Source organism: Poeciliopsis prolifica, unplaced genomic scaffold (genome assembly GCF_027474105.1).
Source record: "Poeciliopsis prolifica strain line A6 unplaced genomic scaffold, Auburn_PproV2 SCAFFOLD071, whole genome shotgun sequence".
In the NCBI taxonomy this organism is placed as follows: Eukaryota; Metazoa; Chordata; class Actinopteri; order Cyprinodontiformes; family Poeciliidae; genus Poeciliopsis; species Poeciliopsis prolifica.
The window spans coordinates 394,294-411,995 of record NW_026562446.1 but is presented as its reverse complement, the minus strand read 5'-3'; the positions used below and the strand labels follow the sequence as shown (position 1 = coordinate 411,995).

Genomic DNA, 17,702 nt, shown 5'->3' with positions numbered 1-17,702 from the left:
CCAAACGCGGGTCCGACCAATCAGCGAACTGAAGAGAAGCAGCATTTTACAGCCTGACTTTCCACTGTGGGGCCAATTTAACACAATTTGTGTTCATTTTCACAGAGTGGGTCGTTATGATGGAGTTACTGCCACGATAAGAAACTACAATAAATAACATTAACAGAAGAAAGTCAGAATTTTACAAGAATAAAGTTGTTCAGTTAAGGAATCTGTTCAGTTAAGGAATCTGTTCAGTTTGGGGAATCTGTTCAGTTAAGGAATCTGTTCAGTTTAAATCTGTTTGTCCTAAAATCTGCTCCTCTTTTTCCTTTTCCTCAGATGAATATCTGCATCATTATATTTGTAAATTTTTACATATTTAATTATGCAAAAATTGCAGTTTGCAACATATTTGGCAAATATTATTGGAATATGTGAACTTCATGAATATATCAGTTTAAAAATTATATAAATTCACTGCTTGCAAAATTAGTGCTAAACATTTTAATTATTCAACATATTTACTGGAAATGTCAACTTCAGGAGGTATTAAAATTCTTAGATGAATACTTTTAAAAAGTTATTCAAATTGAAGGCGGTGTGAATTCGACCCGCAGCATTCAGATACTGAACACACCCAGAACCAGCAGAACCAGTAGAACCAGCAGAACCAGCAGAACCAGTAGAACCAGTCCAGACCTCAGCTCTGGCTGGGTCTCACAGTTTCTGTTTCTCGCCTCAAAGTTTCATCAAAATGAGAGAAAAAGTTTCAGAAAATGAACAGAAAACATTCAGTTTCAGCAGATCTTATAGATTTATTAGGATCATTTTGTATATTGATTTAAAAATTGGTTTCTAAGTTATTTATTTATTATTCTTCCTTTAAGTAAAAGATGTTTTATTGGATTCATTTACATTTTCAACATCCTGATTAAAACAACCTGGTTTTCCTTTGGGGTCAAAGGTCATTTCAATCAAAAACATTGTCAGTAAAAATAAATGAGTATTTTTGTTTAATTAAATGTTGGTAAATAGTTTGTTAAAGATGCAGGTGATTTTTGAGGTGATTTATTTGTTTTGCTTTTGAAACATTTCCTGAATTTTACTTTATTTTTTTCCATCTTGATCTGATTTGAAATCCAGACGTTTCTCCTCATATTGTTTTGCAAGAGCAGAGATGAGAGGGTCAGAGGTCAGGTGACCCAGCATGCACCATGTGACCTCTGTCCAATCTGACCCAGATTCTGATCCCAGAAATATTCCCAGATTACAAGAAGTGGGAACGATAATCTGGATGTTTTTTTAACATAGAAAGTTTTATTGAACAGTTGAGATTTTTAAAAGCGGCTGATCAGACGGTGATGAAGAGGAGCGGATGACGAAGGTCTGCATTGAACTGATGACAGGTGAGGTCAAAGCTGCGGTTTGGGGTCCCCTGAAGGGACTTTGGACCCAGGAATGTCCTGATTTGGCGCCACATGGACGCCGTCCGTCCATCTGGAAGACTAAAGGTTGAGAAACGTGGAGGAATCGTTGCTGCGGCTGATAAAGAGACAAACGTCCAGGATGACGTCCTGCGTCCTCTGATCTGTCCTCTGGTCGGACAGACGCAGGACGCCGAGTCCAACTGGGCTGGAGGACAAAAAAAATCATCTTTTATTCTGTTTTTTGTTGCTGTCTTTATTTCTTTCTGTCTCTATTTCTTGTCCTCTCTGTGCTTCAGCTGGTTTTTCTTCCTCTGCGACTTTCAGGGTGTAAAACTCCCTCCAGGTCCTCAGAGTTTCACCTTCCTGCCACTTCGGCCACCAGAGTCACATTCTCTGAATCTCTTCTCCAACAGATCTCCAGAATAACCTTCGCCAACTTTTAAAAAGTCGTTTTACCGACATAAAAATCTAAGAAAAGAGAAATTATAGAAACACAGAAGCTGAACAAACTTATGTTTGAGTTTATTGAGTGATTAAATGATTAATACAGAGTAGATATAGTTTATTTCAAGTATTTGATGAATTGAAACATTTTTAAACTACAGTGTTTGTGTGATGTCTAATTGTACCTCTACTGTATAGTTAATCTGAATGACATAATGATTTGATGCAGCTGCTGTTTCATCCAAAATGCAAAAAAATACATTCTACTGAAACACAAATATGTTTGAAAATATAATTATGTTGCAAAATTATATTTCCCTTTTTCAGCAAGATTGAAACAATCTTTTTTGTCAAAGACACATTTCTAGTCATGTTTATTTTTGTTTACAAACAAAAGCAGAAAAATAAATGAAGGCAAAAAGCAGAAAATGCAGCTAAGCTTACAAAAATAGACCCAGTTTGGGTGACTTCACTCAAACATGGCAGCACATATAAAAACACGCAGAAAACACGGCATCCTCACCTGCAAGGAAAATTAGCATGTTGCATTCAATCATTCACATTTAATGACCCTAAGGTTCATCCCGCGTTTAAAGGGCTGATAAAAATTAAAACAATAACAAACAACAAGGTTTTAAATCAGAATCAGTCTTTGATAACAGTAACTGACTGAAAATGTTAGTAAAAGAAGCAGTGGGGCTCCAAGAAAATGTAAGTACAGGTGGCTAAATATATAAAATGTCTTTCTTTTAATAAACTCTTAATTTTGTTTAAAATCATATGCATTTATTTATTGGGTTTTGCTTGATGAAAATGTATTTTTTAACAATTTTTTAGCACCAATATTTTTTAGGAGGGGGCCATGGTCCCTCTGAGCCCCCCTCTAAAGGTCGCCACTGCTGAAAGCAACAACAGAAAAAAAAACCATTCTGCTTAAATACAGTCAGAAAAACCTGAGAATGCACATCCACAACATTTCCACCAACTTTCCAATTTATCCTGTAAATAAATGGATCAAAAATGACCCAAACCATTTTAATTAGCCTGATTTAGCTCATAGATGATAACATGACAAAATGTAAGGAGAATTATGTGTTTCCCATCACTGAGTCATAGACAGTGACAAATTGTGGCTTTAATTCTTGAAGTGCTTTCATTTTCCACCGACTCCCATTGTAAATTAATGCTTGGCATAAAGTTATTTTCTCCATCGTTCTGTTCCAGTTAGCATCATTATTGGTAGATTCCTGCTTTATTGTTGCGTTTTAGACGCGATACGGCCTGTCCAGTGTGAACATCCAGCACCAGCGCAGGAGGTAGAGTGTTCTGTATGCAACGGAGCGGAAAGCCGGGGTGGAGGTCAGGCTGACGGATGGATTCAACATTTGTGCAGTCGCTCGCCCGTTGTTGCTGTCTCCTTGTAGATTTATAATCTAACAGCAACACTTGTTAGCCTTGGATTCAGCAGATTTACAGGTGCACAACATAACAGCAGCCAATTTATATTTCAGTCACGTAAGATAAAAAAAAAAAAAAGAATTACTCCAAAGTTTTAAACATGCATCAAAACAGTTCTGTCAATTTGTCAAGGAGTTTAATGATAAAGATCAAAATCAGGTAAATTAATGGGCTTCTGGAAGCTAATGGTTTGCAGCTGTTTTTTAAGCTAACATTTGACTATCACCTAATTTTAAAACATAAATATTTGTTTAATGTAATCACTAGATCTAAGCAAAAACTCTGATTTAGTGAACAGAAAAAAGCAGCTAGCAATGGCACTAGCTAACAAACATTAGCATTCTCAAAGAAACCATAACAAATATGTTTTTTATTATTATTTATTGGGATTTAATACTTGTTTATAACAGTATCATAAAAGTAAAAAACTAATTGTTAGCAATGGTAGCTTGTTACTTTTTATTCTAGCCAACCAACATTAGCGTCGTAGGCCTGCTAGCTAACCAGGAGAAAATGATTAAATATAATCTAAATTTAAATATTAGTTTTTCAGAAAACTAAAACCAAATGTCCAGCCAGCAGCATGAAACTGGCTACAGAGTTGGAAAACAGATGAGTGTCTCCCTAACAACCAAAATGGCAGCTAACTGCTATTAGCTTTTGGCACTAGCTTCTGGACATTAGACATTATTTACGGCAGCTATTAGTAAATCTTTGAATGTAATTTTTGGATTATTGAAGGTAATGGGCTTAAATTATGACGTGTTTAAAAAAAGGCCACTTAGCACAGCTAGCATAAAATAGCAACTCTCAGAATTTTAGCAATCTAAAGCTGCTAACAAACCATCAGAAAATGTTTGACAATAGAAATGTGTTTTTGTGGAACTTGGCCTGAGTAAAAGTTTTTAAAGAATCAGAAAGCAGATTATTGTCACGCTAAATAAAAATGGCAGTTTAGCTGTTATCAGCTAGCATTTTGTGGAGTTTTGTTTTCAGTTTTATTTTCACAACAACACTTCTGGTGTTGAGTTGCTTTGTTTCCCATTTTAACTCCTCGTCTGTTTCCAGTCTATTAACTGGTTTTGCATTTGTTGCGACGCTTTCGGCATCTGATGTCGTCATCAGAGCCCTGACGTTTTAATGACGTCTTGATTTTTTCCAAAGCTCTCATTTTGGATGCTAACTAAGTCCACACATGTTTTCTGCACACCTAAGATAATATTGACGATCAAAAGTTGGAAATGCACTTTCAGATTTTATATATAGCAAATAAAACTAACAGAAGTGCAGAAAAAATAAAACTTGATCAATCTTTCATTTAAACATTAGAAAGCAAAAACTTCAGTGAATTGGATTGTTGCTGTTTGGAGATCAGATTCTTCCCAAAAGCTGCAGCCATTTCCTCACCTGAGAGAAGCTGGCAGCCCATCTTCTTCGAATCTAACAAAATTGGTGTCAGTTTGTGCTACGTTTGTGCAGCAAAAATTTTCTTTTGTGCTGCTGTCTTGTCAACGATGTTAATAAATGCTTCCAGAGGTCATCAAAGGTCAACCAGCTCCAAATATTCACAAAATCAAACAAAATTGGTGTCAATCAACCCTGCTGCATTTGTGCTGCAGCAAATTTAATTTGTGTTGCTATGGCTTTAAAGATATATCAGAAAGTTTAAAGGTCAGAAGGTCAACCAGTCCAGCCACATTAACCAACAAAATTGGTGTCAAATGTTTGTGCAGCAAAGATTTTCATTGCTATTTTCTAAGCAAAAGCAGCACAAAAAAATGAAGCACAAAGTACAAAGTACAATGTTAACACCAGTTTTGTTGGATTTAAGCTGGTTGACCTTCTGAACTTTGAACTTTTATTAATGTCTTTCAAGCAAAAGCAGAGCAAAGAAAATATTCCTGCATCACAAAAGTTTGACAATAATTTTGACTGAATTTGTACCAGGATTCCAGTTAGCCTCTGTAAACTTTTTAATGCTTTTAAAATGCTAGCAGCACAAATGCAGCACAAAGGCCTGACGCTAATTTTATTGTTTTTGGTCGGCTTCCCCCACATCCTTTACGTCTTACGGCCCTGATTTTGCTTTCGCTCTGAATGACTCCAGGTCCGGTCCTCGCTGTAGTTTGGCCGTCGTTTGGCCGTTAGCTGTGCTGGTTAGCAGGATGAATCCAGCCGCTAAGCGCAGTGCGACAGGCTGAGCTTCAGCAGACCTTCGCTGTGCATCTTGTAGAGCAGCTTGAACTCGGCCGGCAGCTGGTGGGACTCCTGCCACTTGGTGGTGAACTTGGTGCCCTTCTTGTCGTAGTAATGGTACGGCAGCTCCTTCCCCGTGTTGGGGTCCCAGCCGAAGGGCCAGAACCCGTACAGGTGGATCTGGTCGCACATGGAGGACGCCAGCGTGTACATCAGGATCCCCGTGCTCAGGCGCTTCGGAGACAACTGCTTGGTTTTCCAGTATCTGCAGAGAAAAGAACAGCAAAGATCTATTTGGAAATGATGGATTTCCTTAATTTTGCTTGGTTGGTGGCAGGCAGAAGGCGGGGCTGATCCAGACTCATCCTGTAAGAACCGCCACTGACTAACAAGGTGAGAAGAGTAAAAAACTCTCTTCTTGTCCTGGTTCTGCCTCTCAGAGGGGGAGACTCTCCACAGCGTCCCGGACAAAAGCGTCCAGGAGTTGTGGATCTGCTGGAAGTGCTAATTCTCCCACTGCAGGTGGATTTAATGGGATTGCTAAAGATTAGGTTACTGTTACAAGCTGCCTACTTATCTGAGACACCATTAAGCGCCGGACTTAAATCCCCCTCCACAGTTACAGCCGCCTTTCATTCCCTTCGTTAAATAGCCGCTTCCTCATAATCCGGCTTTGCAGGCTAAAGCTCCTCTTTGCTGTAAACATAAAGCGAAGCTGCAGCAAGTTAGCTTCTGGAAACCACTAAAAAACAGGATCTGGACACCGAAACGTGGTTTTATTTCACAATCTGGAGGCTTCATGCACCTGGCAAAAGTATTTACACCCCTAAGCTGCTCAATATATCATGTGAATATCAGCAACAAACAGCTATGGATGAAATGGAGTGGTCTAGACAAAGTCCAGAGCTAAAACTGATCGAAATTGATGCATTAGACGCTCCATCAGCAGATGAACTAAACTTTGCTCACCTGCATCTAAAAGCTGAGTTTTTCCTGATGAAATGAGTCTTACTTGTTGATGTACTGCATGATGTTTCCAGGCCAGGCCAACTGGACCTTCAACTGGCCGCGATGTTCCACGAAGAAGTCCACCAGCGTCCTGGTGACCGTGGCCGACGTGTGGAAGAAGAACGCCGGGATCCACAGGATGGCTCTGTCCAGCTTCTTCAGGCTCAGGAAAAAGTTGTTCCTGTCCTGCACAGTCAGCAGATTATTGTAGTATTTCTCCAGATGCTGGGGTTAAAGGTCGTCATGTTGGTCCGACGCCCAACGTCCTTCTTAAAAATCTCCGTTGGCGCGAAGTTGCATCGGAGGACAAAGTCGTATTTTTCGATCTGGGCCCCGCAGCGCGAGCCGGTCAGGATGCCGCTGTTCCCGATGACGGCGCAGACGTTGTAGCGCTTGTTGAGGACGGGCGAAACCTCCGGCAGGAGCGACCGGAAGTTCTCGCCGATGGAGTAGACATACTTGTGGCTGGAATAGTCAAAGTGCATCAGCTGGCCGACTTTGACGGAGTCCCGGGTCAAGGTGAAGTTACGGGGGACGTCGATGTGTTGAGAAATCTCCGTCCTGCAAGACGGTTCAGAGAAGCTCTTAGTGGAAAAGTCTGATTATTTTAAATAAATCAACAAAACTCTCTTCTAAATGCTGTTTTATATAAGGTGTCATCATGTTGTGAAAGTACAATAAAAGTTAGATAATCTGGAAACATGAATCTCCTCCCTGAGCTACGTCTAAACAAATGACCAAAACCAACCAATCAGAGACAGGAGGCGGGTCTTTGCGCTGTTAACCAACCCTGTAAACGCGCTGTTAAATGTGGTGATGAAAAAATAACTCAACATTACAGAAAAATCGTTTATCTGCTGTCATTTGTTGCACTGCTCATTAGCTTTAGAATTCACAACATGCTGTACTAATGGGACGTGATTGACAGCGCTAAGCCCCGCCTCCTGGCTCTGATTGGTTGTTTCTAGTTAGTACTAAAATATCTCCCTGGTTCAAACACAACATATTTTCCTCCTCCACTTAGAGTTTACCTGTCAGGTTACCTGCTTATATTTCTTAAAGAGCCAAAGCCAATCAGAGCCAGAGGCGGTCCTTAGCGCTGTCAATCATCCTCATAAATGTGCTGTTAATTGTGCTAACAACTTAACGGTGCAGAACTGTTTATCTGCCATCATCAGTGGCCATGCTAACTAGCTTTAAAGCTACTGACAAGGAATGATTGAGAGCGCTAGGCCCGCCTCCTGGCTCTGATTGGTTGTTCTTGGTTAACACTGAGAAAAGACAGAGGAGCTACATTTTTTTCACAGATGTCTCAATAATTTAAAAAACTTTTTTTTATAAAACTTACAAACTGCAACTTTAAATAAACATGTTTAATAAAATATTTCCACGTCTTTTTGTAAAACGTCCCAGTTTTCAGTAACTTTGGGTAATTTTCTGCTTCAGCTGCTGTTTGCTCTACATCCTGAAGCCGTTTGCACTGAAAGCCTGTCAGGCTGTTGCCGTACCTCAGCTGTGAGAAAGCTGTGCTGTTGTACCTCCATTTAGAGGCGTTCTGCAGATCCTCGGTCAGAGCGCTGGACAGAGGAAGGAAATCTGGATCCAGGTACTTGGCAGCTGGGAGCTGCAGAGCAAACCAGTTGATTAACTGGGTTTTCCTGCAGCAGCGTTTCCAGTTCAACGGGTTTTCAGAAGCAGTTCAGCTCGTCTGCATGCAGACGCATCGGAAATGTAAAACAAATCAGTTTTTAAATGTCTTATAAAAATAACTGCTTCAAGTTGAGATTAATTTAAGCAATAATCAGACAGGTCCATCATTTAAACCAATATGGAGTCTTAATGTAAAAAAAAAAATGTCTAAACTATTTTTTAAATGTTTCTTCAACAAAACTCAATATTTTATTTTTTTTTTTTTGATAATTATATATTTAGCTGTCAAGGCAACAAAAAACAAGTTTGATTAAATAAACAGCCAAATAAACAGCAGGGAAACTAATTTCAAACACAGATTATAAAACATTTTTTTCTGCTCCAGTTAATCTTTACACTGTAAAAACACAAAATCTTAACAACTATTTGTGTCTAGTTTTTAAGCAAATATTTTTAGCACACATGAAATAACATAAAATCAACTTAAGAGTAACTTTATCCTCTGCTAAAATGTTACTTTTAATTGATTTTTTTCTTATTTGCATTAAAACTAGATAAAAATATTTGGTGAGATTTTGTGTTTTTGCAGTGCAGCTCAGTAAAACCTGTCTGATTACCTGCTTATATCTCTTAAAGGGCCAGAAACACATTGACATCTGGATTAAACTAGAATAAAAAGTTGAATTTTGACACAATGAGACGTAAAATTTTTATTTATTTGTTGGTTATCAGAATATTGGAGCTGAATTGCTTCTAAAAACTGCAGCAACAAAATGGTTCAGAAAACCAGATGCATTCAAATCATTTTCATTTACGCTGCCGGCTCAGTGTAAATGCAGACTCTCAGTCTCTTTTCTGTATCTGGAAGATTCTTATTTATTCAAAGCGCAAATAACTTCAAAGTTGAGCTTAGAAGTTAGTAAGAAAGCCAAAAAGTTGCAGCAACGTTGCCCATCTTAACAAGTTGTTAGCAGAGAATCCAAACATTGGATAAAATATTATATTTTTCAGCTTTTACTGATTTTAATCATTTCTTTTTTTACTTTAAATGTTTTTCCAAATATTTAAAATTCTCTTGTTAAGATGAACAGTTTTTGTAGTAAAAGAAAGTAAACATAAATTCTCCTTCAATCATTTCTCTACATGAGGAAATATACTCAATTAGTAACTGGTGTAATATTTATTTTTTATAGATTTATAATGTAGCTGATTTTTCATCAATACAATTTTTTATTGAAATATAAATGTTTAAAATATAAAAAAATGGTTTTTATTTTTACTTTGATGACAATAAAAACCTGGAACTGCTACGTTAGCTAGCTTTACCATTTTTCCGCCTTTTTCACCAACTTTCTTCTGAGTTTCTTTGAAAAAACAACTTTAGTTATACAAAACAAAACATCTGCAAAAATCTGCATAATAAAGTGTAAAATTGAACAACAAACTATAATGCTGACATGTAAAAAACTATGTTTGTGTTTTCCCGCCTTTTTCTTAAGCGCAGTCAGTTAGCATTAGCATGTTAGCATCTTCATAAGCACTGGGAAAGGTTAAAAAACTAGTTCAAAACTGCTACAATAGCTATGCTAAAGCTAACTTAAGAAACTAAAACCCTGTTTAATAACTCCAAAAAACCAAATCTGGATCCTTGATTACAATATGAAAATAATCACATGTCAAATTAGAGCAACAAGAAGTTAAAAGGATGTTCAGTAACCGGGTCATTCATGTCGGCAAACAGATTATTTCAGGCAGAAGGAAGCAGTGCTGAATCAGAAACAGCTTAAGATACTAAAAATACTCATTTATAGCTCAATTTGTTGTTTTTGTATTTAATGTCAAAGGTTTATAAAAGTGTCTTTTTTGCCTTTTCTTTTACTAACCAACTTTTTGTCATGAAAACAATATTTTTAATCTCTTTCCATTGATGCTGTTCCAAAATCAACACTAAAAGTTGCCAAGGCAAAGTCAGCGTCTTTGGCTCAACTTTGCTTTGTCTCATCTGTGAAACAAAGTTGTTGCAGTCGGCTGCAGATTTATTTGTTTTGTTTTGTTTTCCAGCCAAACGGAGCTGAAGCAAAAGCTGCTGGTTGTAGTTAGACGGGTAGAAAACATCGCTCTGTATTCACCTCAGGTCAGGTTTACGAGGCGGCCTCTCGCTGCAGCAAAGAGGTAAAAAAACAACAACAATACAAAAACATCTGACTTCTCAGCTTTAAACCGACACCAGAGGCTCTAACATCACATTGGAGCTGAACATGCAGCTGACGCAATAATGAAATAATAATGATGAAAATAATCAGGCTGCTTGGAAGGAAAATCTACAGAAAGTCAGATATTTTGCACAGTGCTGTCATTTAAATATAGAGTTGCTAATCTGAGTGACAGAAAAGAGACTTAGCAAAAAAGGTCAGAGGTCAAACACAACTAGTGATGAGAAAATTCGTTAGATATTAACATAAAGTGCATAAAAATATTCAGTCCTAGGAAGTTTTACGTCATCAATGATTTTATAAATCTATCAAGAAAAATAACATTGCTAAAGTGAAATGCCGACATATTTAGCATAAGCTAATGCTAAAGTGCATTTCCAACATATTTAGGGAAACTCAATGCTAAATCGCTAAAGTCGTGTTTAGAGAAACTAATGCTAAGGATAAATGTATTAAAAAGTTAGCAAAAATGTCAAAACGCATTAGTCGAAATATTAGCTTATCTATTAGCATATTAGCGTATGGTGCCCTATGTCTCATTCTAGTAACTTAAACATAAAGTTCCTCAGTAGCAACATTTGACACTTGACATGCTAACTCTAGCATGTTGTTAGTGCATCCAACCAGAACCTGTGCTATGCTAATGCCCCACCCGTCTCGCACTCTGAACCTAGACAGTTGGTTTCAGACGAACCGACTCGGACCGTAACGAGTTTAATTGGATGAGTTAACATTGTGAAATACAGCAACGTTCATATTCTCCCCAGAGGAATCGTTAAAAGCTGTTAGGAGCTGCAGAGGAAAGTCAATAACACCGAAACACTGATGCACAGTTCAGAGCAGAAGCTTTACAGCCTGACAGCTTCACAGCTTCCCTCACCTCTTCCTGTCTGCTTCCAATTTTATTTTCAATATTTTAGATGAAACTATGAAAAATGGATGAGCTTACACTGTTCTGGCGGAAACTGTCACCAACATCTAAAATACATAACATTAGCAGAAGCTAATGCTAAAGCGCTATACCAACGCGATATGTAGCAGAAGCTAATGCTAATGCCATGTTGGCTCCCTTTGCGCAATAACTTTAAAATGATCAGTGTTCAGTTTTACTTCTCTAAACGGTGATTATTAGCTTTAACAGAATACTTTGTTTTCAAACTAAAACTTTATTTAGTAAGAGAGCAACATATTTAACTTTAACAGGAGGTTAGCTTGTTAACTTTATATTTAGTTAACAAGCTAATATTTAGCTCCAACTACATATTTGTTTGAAACTAAATGTTAAACTTGCTAACTATATCATAATTAAAGCTACATATTTAGCCTGCTAATGAGTTAGCTAGCTTGCTAACTGTTTTTGTTTTAGCTAAATTAGCTTTAGTGCTAAATTTTGAACTTGGTATGTAAATATTTACATTGAAGCCATTGCAGCTTGTTAGCTAAATGTGTTTAAAGCTAAATATTTCTCTCTCAGTAAATATTAAACTAGATATAGTAAATATTTCACTTCCTGCCTGTCAGGAAAATCAGTTTCTATTTGAGGCTTTTTGGGTCCAACTGGCAGGAAGTGAGGGATGGATTAAGATTCTGCAGACTGAGGATCTGTGACATGATGAGTCAGGTTTGGCTTTTCAGAGCCAATGGAAACAGAGCAGGCCTCATCAGAACCTCATCAGAACCTCCTCTGGACTCACCGGAACCCCGTGTGGAACATGTACATCCTGGGGCCTCCGTTGGCCCCGAACCGCGGGGATCCGGGCAGGAAGTCCTTCTTGATGGACACGTAGCTGATGAGCGACAGGATGAGCAGCGCCACGCTGAAGATGATGAGCCCCAGCGCGCTGGCGACGCGCACCATCCTGCCGCGCCGCGGGCAGCCGCCGTCCCGGGCCGCAGCCTCAGCGAGCGGCCGTAGCGCGGCGCGCAGCGCGGACAACCAGGCGCGTCGCATCGGCGCGCCGCATCTGCGCACCGCGTCTGCGGCGGAGCGAAAGGCGGCTGTCAGAGGTCCATGTGGGGCGGAGGGAGGAGGCTCAGGGTGGTGTTACCTCACAGGCCGCGCTGGAGACCCGCAGCTTCACCGCCTGTCTGAATGCGTGACGCGTTCACGGCCCGCTCCTCCTGCAGGCTGCAAAGCAGAGCAGAAGCTGGACGGTTTCCCGGCATCCATGGCGGCTCAGATCCGACTCATCGTCCTCCTGCAAGGCGCCGAGAGCAGAGAGGCAGCGAGAAGATGGATGCTGCTCTGCATCTGCATCCTCCGCGTCGGTCTCCTTCCTCCTGCTGCTCCTCCTCCTCCTCCTCTTCCTCCTCCTGATGCTGCTGGTTCAGGCTGATTAATTAAACTGCTGTCGCTTTAAGGAGAAGCTGCTCCTGTAAGGCTGTAATCAAATAAACAAGCAGCAGCGGCAGCAACGTCCGAGGCGGAGCTTCAGGAGAGAGAGGACAGGCAGCCAAACGTCTCCAGACACCGAATTAACCCACAGCACCTGAACGCAGCGCGAAGCGCCGCAAAATCAGGCAGCAGCGCAAAAACTGCGTCACATCACTTCAGCAAAAACCCATCACATTTATTTACTTACATTTCTATTCAGGCTTTTCTACATTTTTTTCTCCTGCTTGAGATTATTTTTCATTTTTAGAGCAGATGGATCATCCAGCATCGAAATGACCTCATTTGACCCCAGAATGTTTCCCACATCATCACCTCTCCACCACCGTGCTCTGCTGCATCAGCAAGACCTCAATGTCAGATACATAATTAGTTAAACATTTAGCTATGATGCTGAATATTTAGCTTCCTATTAACCTGGATAAATATTTAGATACAAACTGATTTGAGTCAAATCTTAAACTAAATATTACGTTTGTTTAACTTGCAAGCTAAATGTTTATCTAACTAAACGAGCTTCATACTTACTTAAAACTAAATAAATTTTGATAGCAACTTAAACATGTGGTTTCAGCAGAATATTTAGTTTGGCAAACTAAATATCTAGTTTTCTAATTGAATATTTGATCTTTTGCAGGTGAAATAAACCAAATTATTATTGTTGTTTTTGAGCCTGATGCTGACGGGTCAATCTGTGAGTTTGATCACCTGCTGCATATTTTCCCATGATTCTCTGGGAAGTCTTTAAACTTTCACTCAGTTTTTCTCTTGGTTTGATGAATAATAAAGTTCAGAACAAACTGAGCAGACGCATCATTTCCTTCACTCCGGCGCCTGGAGATGAAACCCAGGAAATAACTGTTGCCTTTAGCCTGGGAGCCAAACTGGGATAAAGAGAATAAATGAGACAGGCTGATGGGAAAGCACACACACACACACACACACACACACACACACACACACACACACACACACACACACACACACAGTGTGAGTGATGTACAGGCGGCTCCGTCCTCCATCACTCCGGTGGACATAAAGCGCCACATCCTGCCGTTTCCTCTCACAGCTCATCTCCAGCCTCGGTTCGCAGGCGGCCATGATGAATCACGAGACGCGGACGCCGGATTGGTCAGCCTGACCTTGAACATTCAGCTTCGTTAAAACCGGATAATAAATACCCGCCGGACCAGAACCAGTTATTTTTAGCAGCTTTCTGTCCGTCTGCAGCTTCAAAAGCTAAATGAGAGACAGAAACTAAAACTAAACCTCAGACGCTCTGATGTTTCTGTTCAGGTCATTTCTGTGAATCCAAACACATTTTCACTCAAATAAATAAAAATCTGACTTTCCAAACTGAAAACCACAAAATATCAGAGAGAACTTTAATAATGCAAACATGTTTAAAACGCTTAAAGACAAAACTAAGTGAAAAATACAGGAGCTCATATCTCATCAATAATTCCTTAACACTGATTGTAAAACTACTAGTTAAGTGTCAACTAGTAGTTTGAATATGAGCTCCAAGGTAACTAAAGAGTTAGTTAGAAATAGATCATATTCAGTGCTAAGAACTGAATATTAGCTGAGATTTAAATATTTTGGAGCTAAATAATTAGATATTGAGCTGGTAAATATTTAGCCAATTTAGCTACTCAATATTTCACTTGAAGCTAAATATATTTGATCTTTTGTCTCTGAAAGCCATCGCCTTCTGCAGACGTCTTCGGTTTATGTTTTGCTGTTTATTGTTGGTTTATTATTTTCCTCACATCCTTTTGTAAGCCTGTCTGTCCTTCATTTATCTGGGAAATCAGAACCTGCTGCTGGTTTCTCTCCTGACTGTAAACAGAATCGATTGGTTGGCCATTGATCCGATCCGTGATGACGACCTGAAAAAGGACGGAGATCAGAGCATCATCGCAAAACCTGCTTCATGTCTGGAGCAGAGACTCAGAACGACGGTCAAAACGCCGAAGATGCTGAAATTATAAAACAAATAACCTAAAAATGTGGACATTTTTATCTTTACTGAATTATTTATTGTTTCCTTAATGGCAATAATAAATAACTGATCAATAATCATGAAGTTTGAGTTTTATTTTTACTACTATATTCAATATACGGTCAGATTTTTTAAAGTTTAAAATAAGAAACTTTTATGTTTCTTTAGTAACAAATTGCTGCATCCTTGGTGCACAAAGTGACGTCATCACAGAACCAGAACCAAAACGGATCCAAACTGTTTCATCATTTTAAATTCCTGCTGCTTTATGCATCATTTGTATCGTCACTTATTTTAAATGTTTCTTATGCTCAAACAACACGCAATAAAAAAGACAAATATTGGCCAATATTGATATTTGTACCGATATATCGTGGATCGATAGTAAAAGTTTACAGATATTTTGACGTCTAAAAGCCGTTCTTATGGGAAACTTTAAATAAATTAAACCTTTAGTGGAAATTATTGATGAGAAGAATCCAAAACTTTAGGACTAATTAAAGAAATAAACTAGCAGTAGTTTGGTTTTCTTCAGGTTATGCCCAACATTTCTCTTTCATAAATGGTCTAGTCCAATCAAATGGTTGATAAATCATGTGGATGTGAATGTGGGTTCCTCTGAAGAGCCGCCGAAGCCTGAAGGCTTAATAGAGATTTATTAATCATCTTCAGAGGAAATGATCTGTAAAAATGACGATCGATATCTACAACTCACTGACTGGGCAGGTTGATCATTGTTTCAACTGGATCCCAGTTTGACACTGGTTTCTGACCGACGGCTGATATCTCTGTTTGCTTTTGGACAATGGCTCCAGGATGATCGATACAGAAACAATGGAGCAGGAAACTGAGTCATAGTTTCATATTCTGGGAATTTAGTTCATGAATTTTGAACATTTATGAGAGATTTGACTTTTAATGAGACACAAAACGCCTGAGCTGCTTTTATTCTGATTCATGTTCAGGGGAGAATTTGATTTTATCTTTTTAATAAAAAGATAATTGCTGCTTGCTAATGTTAGCTAGCAGCTAACCTTAGCTAGGAGCTAACATTAGCTCCTAGCTCCTAGCTCTCCTTCTCTTCCTCCTCTTTTTCCTCCTCCTCTTCCTCCTCCTCTTCCTCTTCTTCCTCCTCCTCCTCCTCTTCCTCGCGGCCCCCTGCTGGTAGGCAGTAACCTGTAGAGATGATGATCTATTGATTTCTGCTCCAGGGATGTTTGACAAGCAGGCAGGTTTGAGCTTCACTTGTTCAGAAATTAGCGGCGTTAACCAGACGGAGGTCGACTCCGTGACTTCCTGCTTCGCCGCCGTCCGGCTCTGGAATCCGGAGCGACGTTCCCGTTTGATCCTTTCTGCAGCAGGAGGAGGAAAACTGCTGATCGGAATCAATAAAACGATCGATGTGGACAGACAGACGTAGGAATGTCCTGCTTCAGTTCCACAGTTTTATTAATCAGTGCTGATCAGATCTGAAGGTTTGGACTTTGACTAGGCCATTGCATCTCTTTAAAGGGGCAGTTTATGTAAAACTGTCTTTAAAATTATATTCCCTCATTACAAACATAAACGATGTTTTTCATGCATATTTGAAGACTTTTTTAATCTCCATGGCAACCATTCAGCTGTACAAAACATCTGGGTGGACTTAGCCCCGCCTTCAGGGCACAGCTCCTTCAGACTAGCCAGCAGCAATTAGCAAACAGCTCATTCTCAGAGTAAAAACGTTGTTAAAGGGTTAATAGAGGAGCCATGTTGGGATGACTTCCTGGAGGCGGAGCCTCAGGAAGAACAGAAGCTTCTTAAAGAGACACAGGCCCAATTTGAAGGTCAGGTCATATTTGATCCATGTAGCATTTTTACAACAACTAATTTAATTCTGCTATGAAATATGTAATACCGTCCCTTTAATTATTCTTTTCTTTTGGAGTTTCCTCCAGAAACTTCAACCATCGGACACAAACATAATTGTAGATTTTAGTAAAACATGTAAATATTTTCAGTAAAAGTTCCAATAACAGCACTGATCAGTTGGACCCCCGGTTCTAAACTTTTCAGGTGAAAATCGTCTCGTCAGCCATTTTAAAGGCGTCTTAAAGGGCTGAGTGCTGACGGCTGCATGTTTTCACCACATGTCAGCCTGTAAATCAGCTCATCAGCACAGCAGGCGGACATGTTGGGTTTCTGAACATGTGTCTGCGTACGCACCCTCTAACTAAATGGACGGCTCTAATCACCTCAGAGGGAAGAACCTCTCCCCCCGACCGCCGCCTCTTAACGGATCCTAACGGCCCCCAGCGCTCGGCCGTTTCCTACTGAGAAATGAAATACACCACTAATGGTTTATCACAAACACGGCTAATGCTTTACGCAGACCTCTTACCATTAATAAATGATGACTTGTAAAAGGGGGAAGGGGAGCAGTGAAAGCTGGCGGACCCTAAGAGGCTCGACGTTGGATCGGTGTCAGAAATTAAACAGAAAAAGGAACTTTGGGTTTGTCTCATTTTGTAACAACCAGGCGGTTAAACGCAGCGATTGGTTAAAACCGAAGATCAATCAGGATATCAGAAACTGAACGTTTAGTTTCTGAGTTTATTCAACCAGAGCAACTGATGGATGAAATACAGGAAATACATGATGATGAGCTGAAATCAGGTTTCTGACATAAACTGAGGAAAGTTTAGGATTCAGGAGGGAAAAGAAACTGAAATACTTTGATTGTTCCGCATTTCACCAGCAGAGATCAGAAAGTGGATTAAAAATCATCTACCATCCTATTCATCCTCTCATTCATCCACTCATCCTCTCATTCATCCACTCATTCATCCTCTCATTCACCCTCTCGTTCATCCATTCATCCTCTCATTCTTCCACTCATCCTCTCATTCATCCTCTCATTCACCCTCTCATTCACCTCTCGTTCATCC

At 39.5% G+C, this 17,702-nt stretch overlaps 1 pseudogene; it reads right to left on the bottom strand.

Moving 5' to 3' along the window:
* Positions 1–4,555: 4,555 nt before the first annotated feature.
* LOC129352035 (sia-alpha-2,3-Gal-beta-1,4-GlcNAc-R:alpha 2,8-sialyltransferase-like) lies at positions 4,556–12,718 on the bottom strand (annotated as a pseudogene).
* Positions 12,719–17,702: the final 4,984 nt, after the last annotated feature.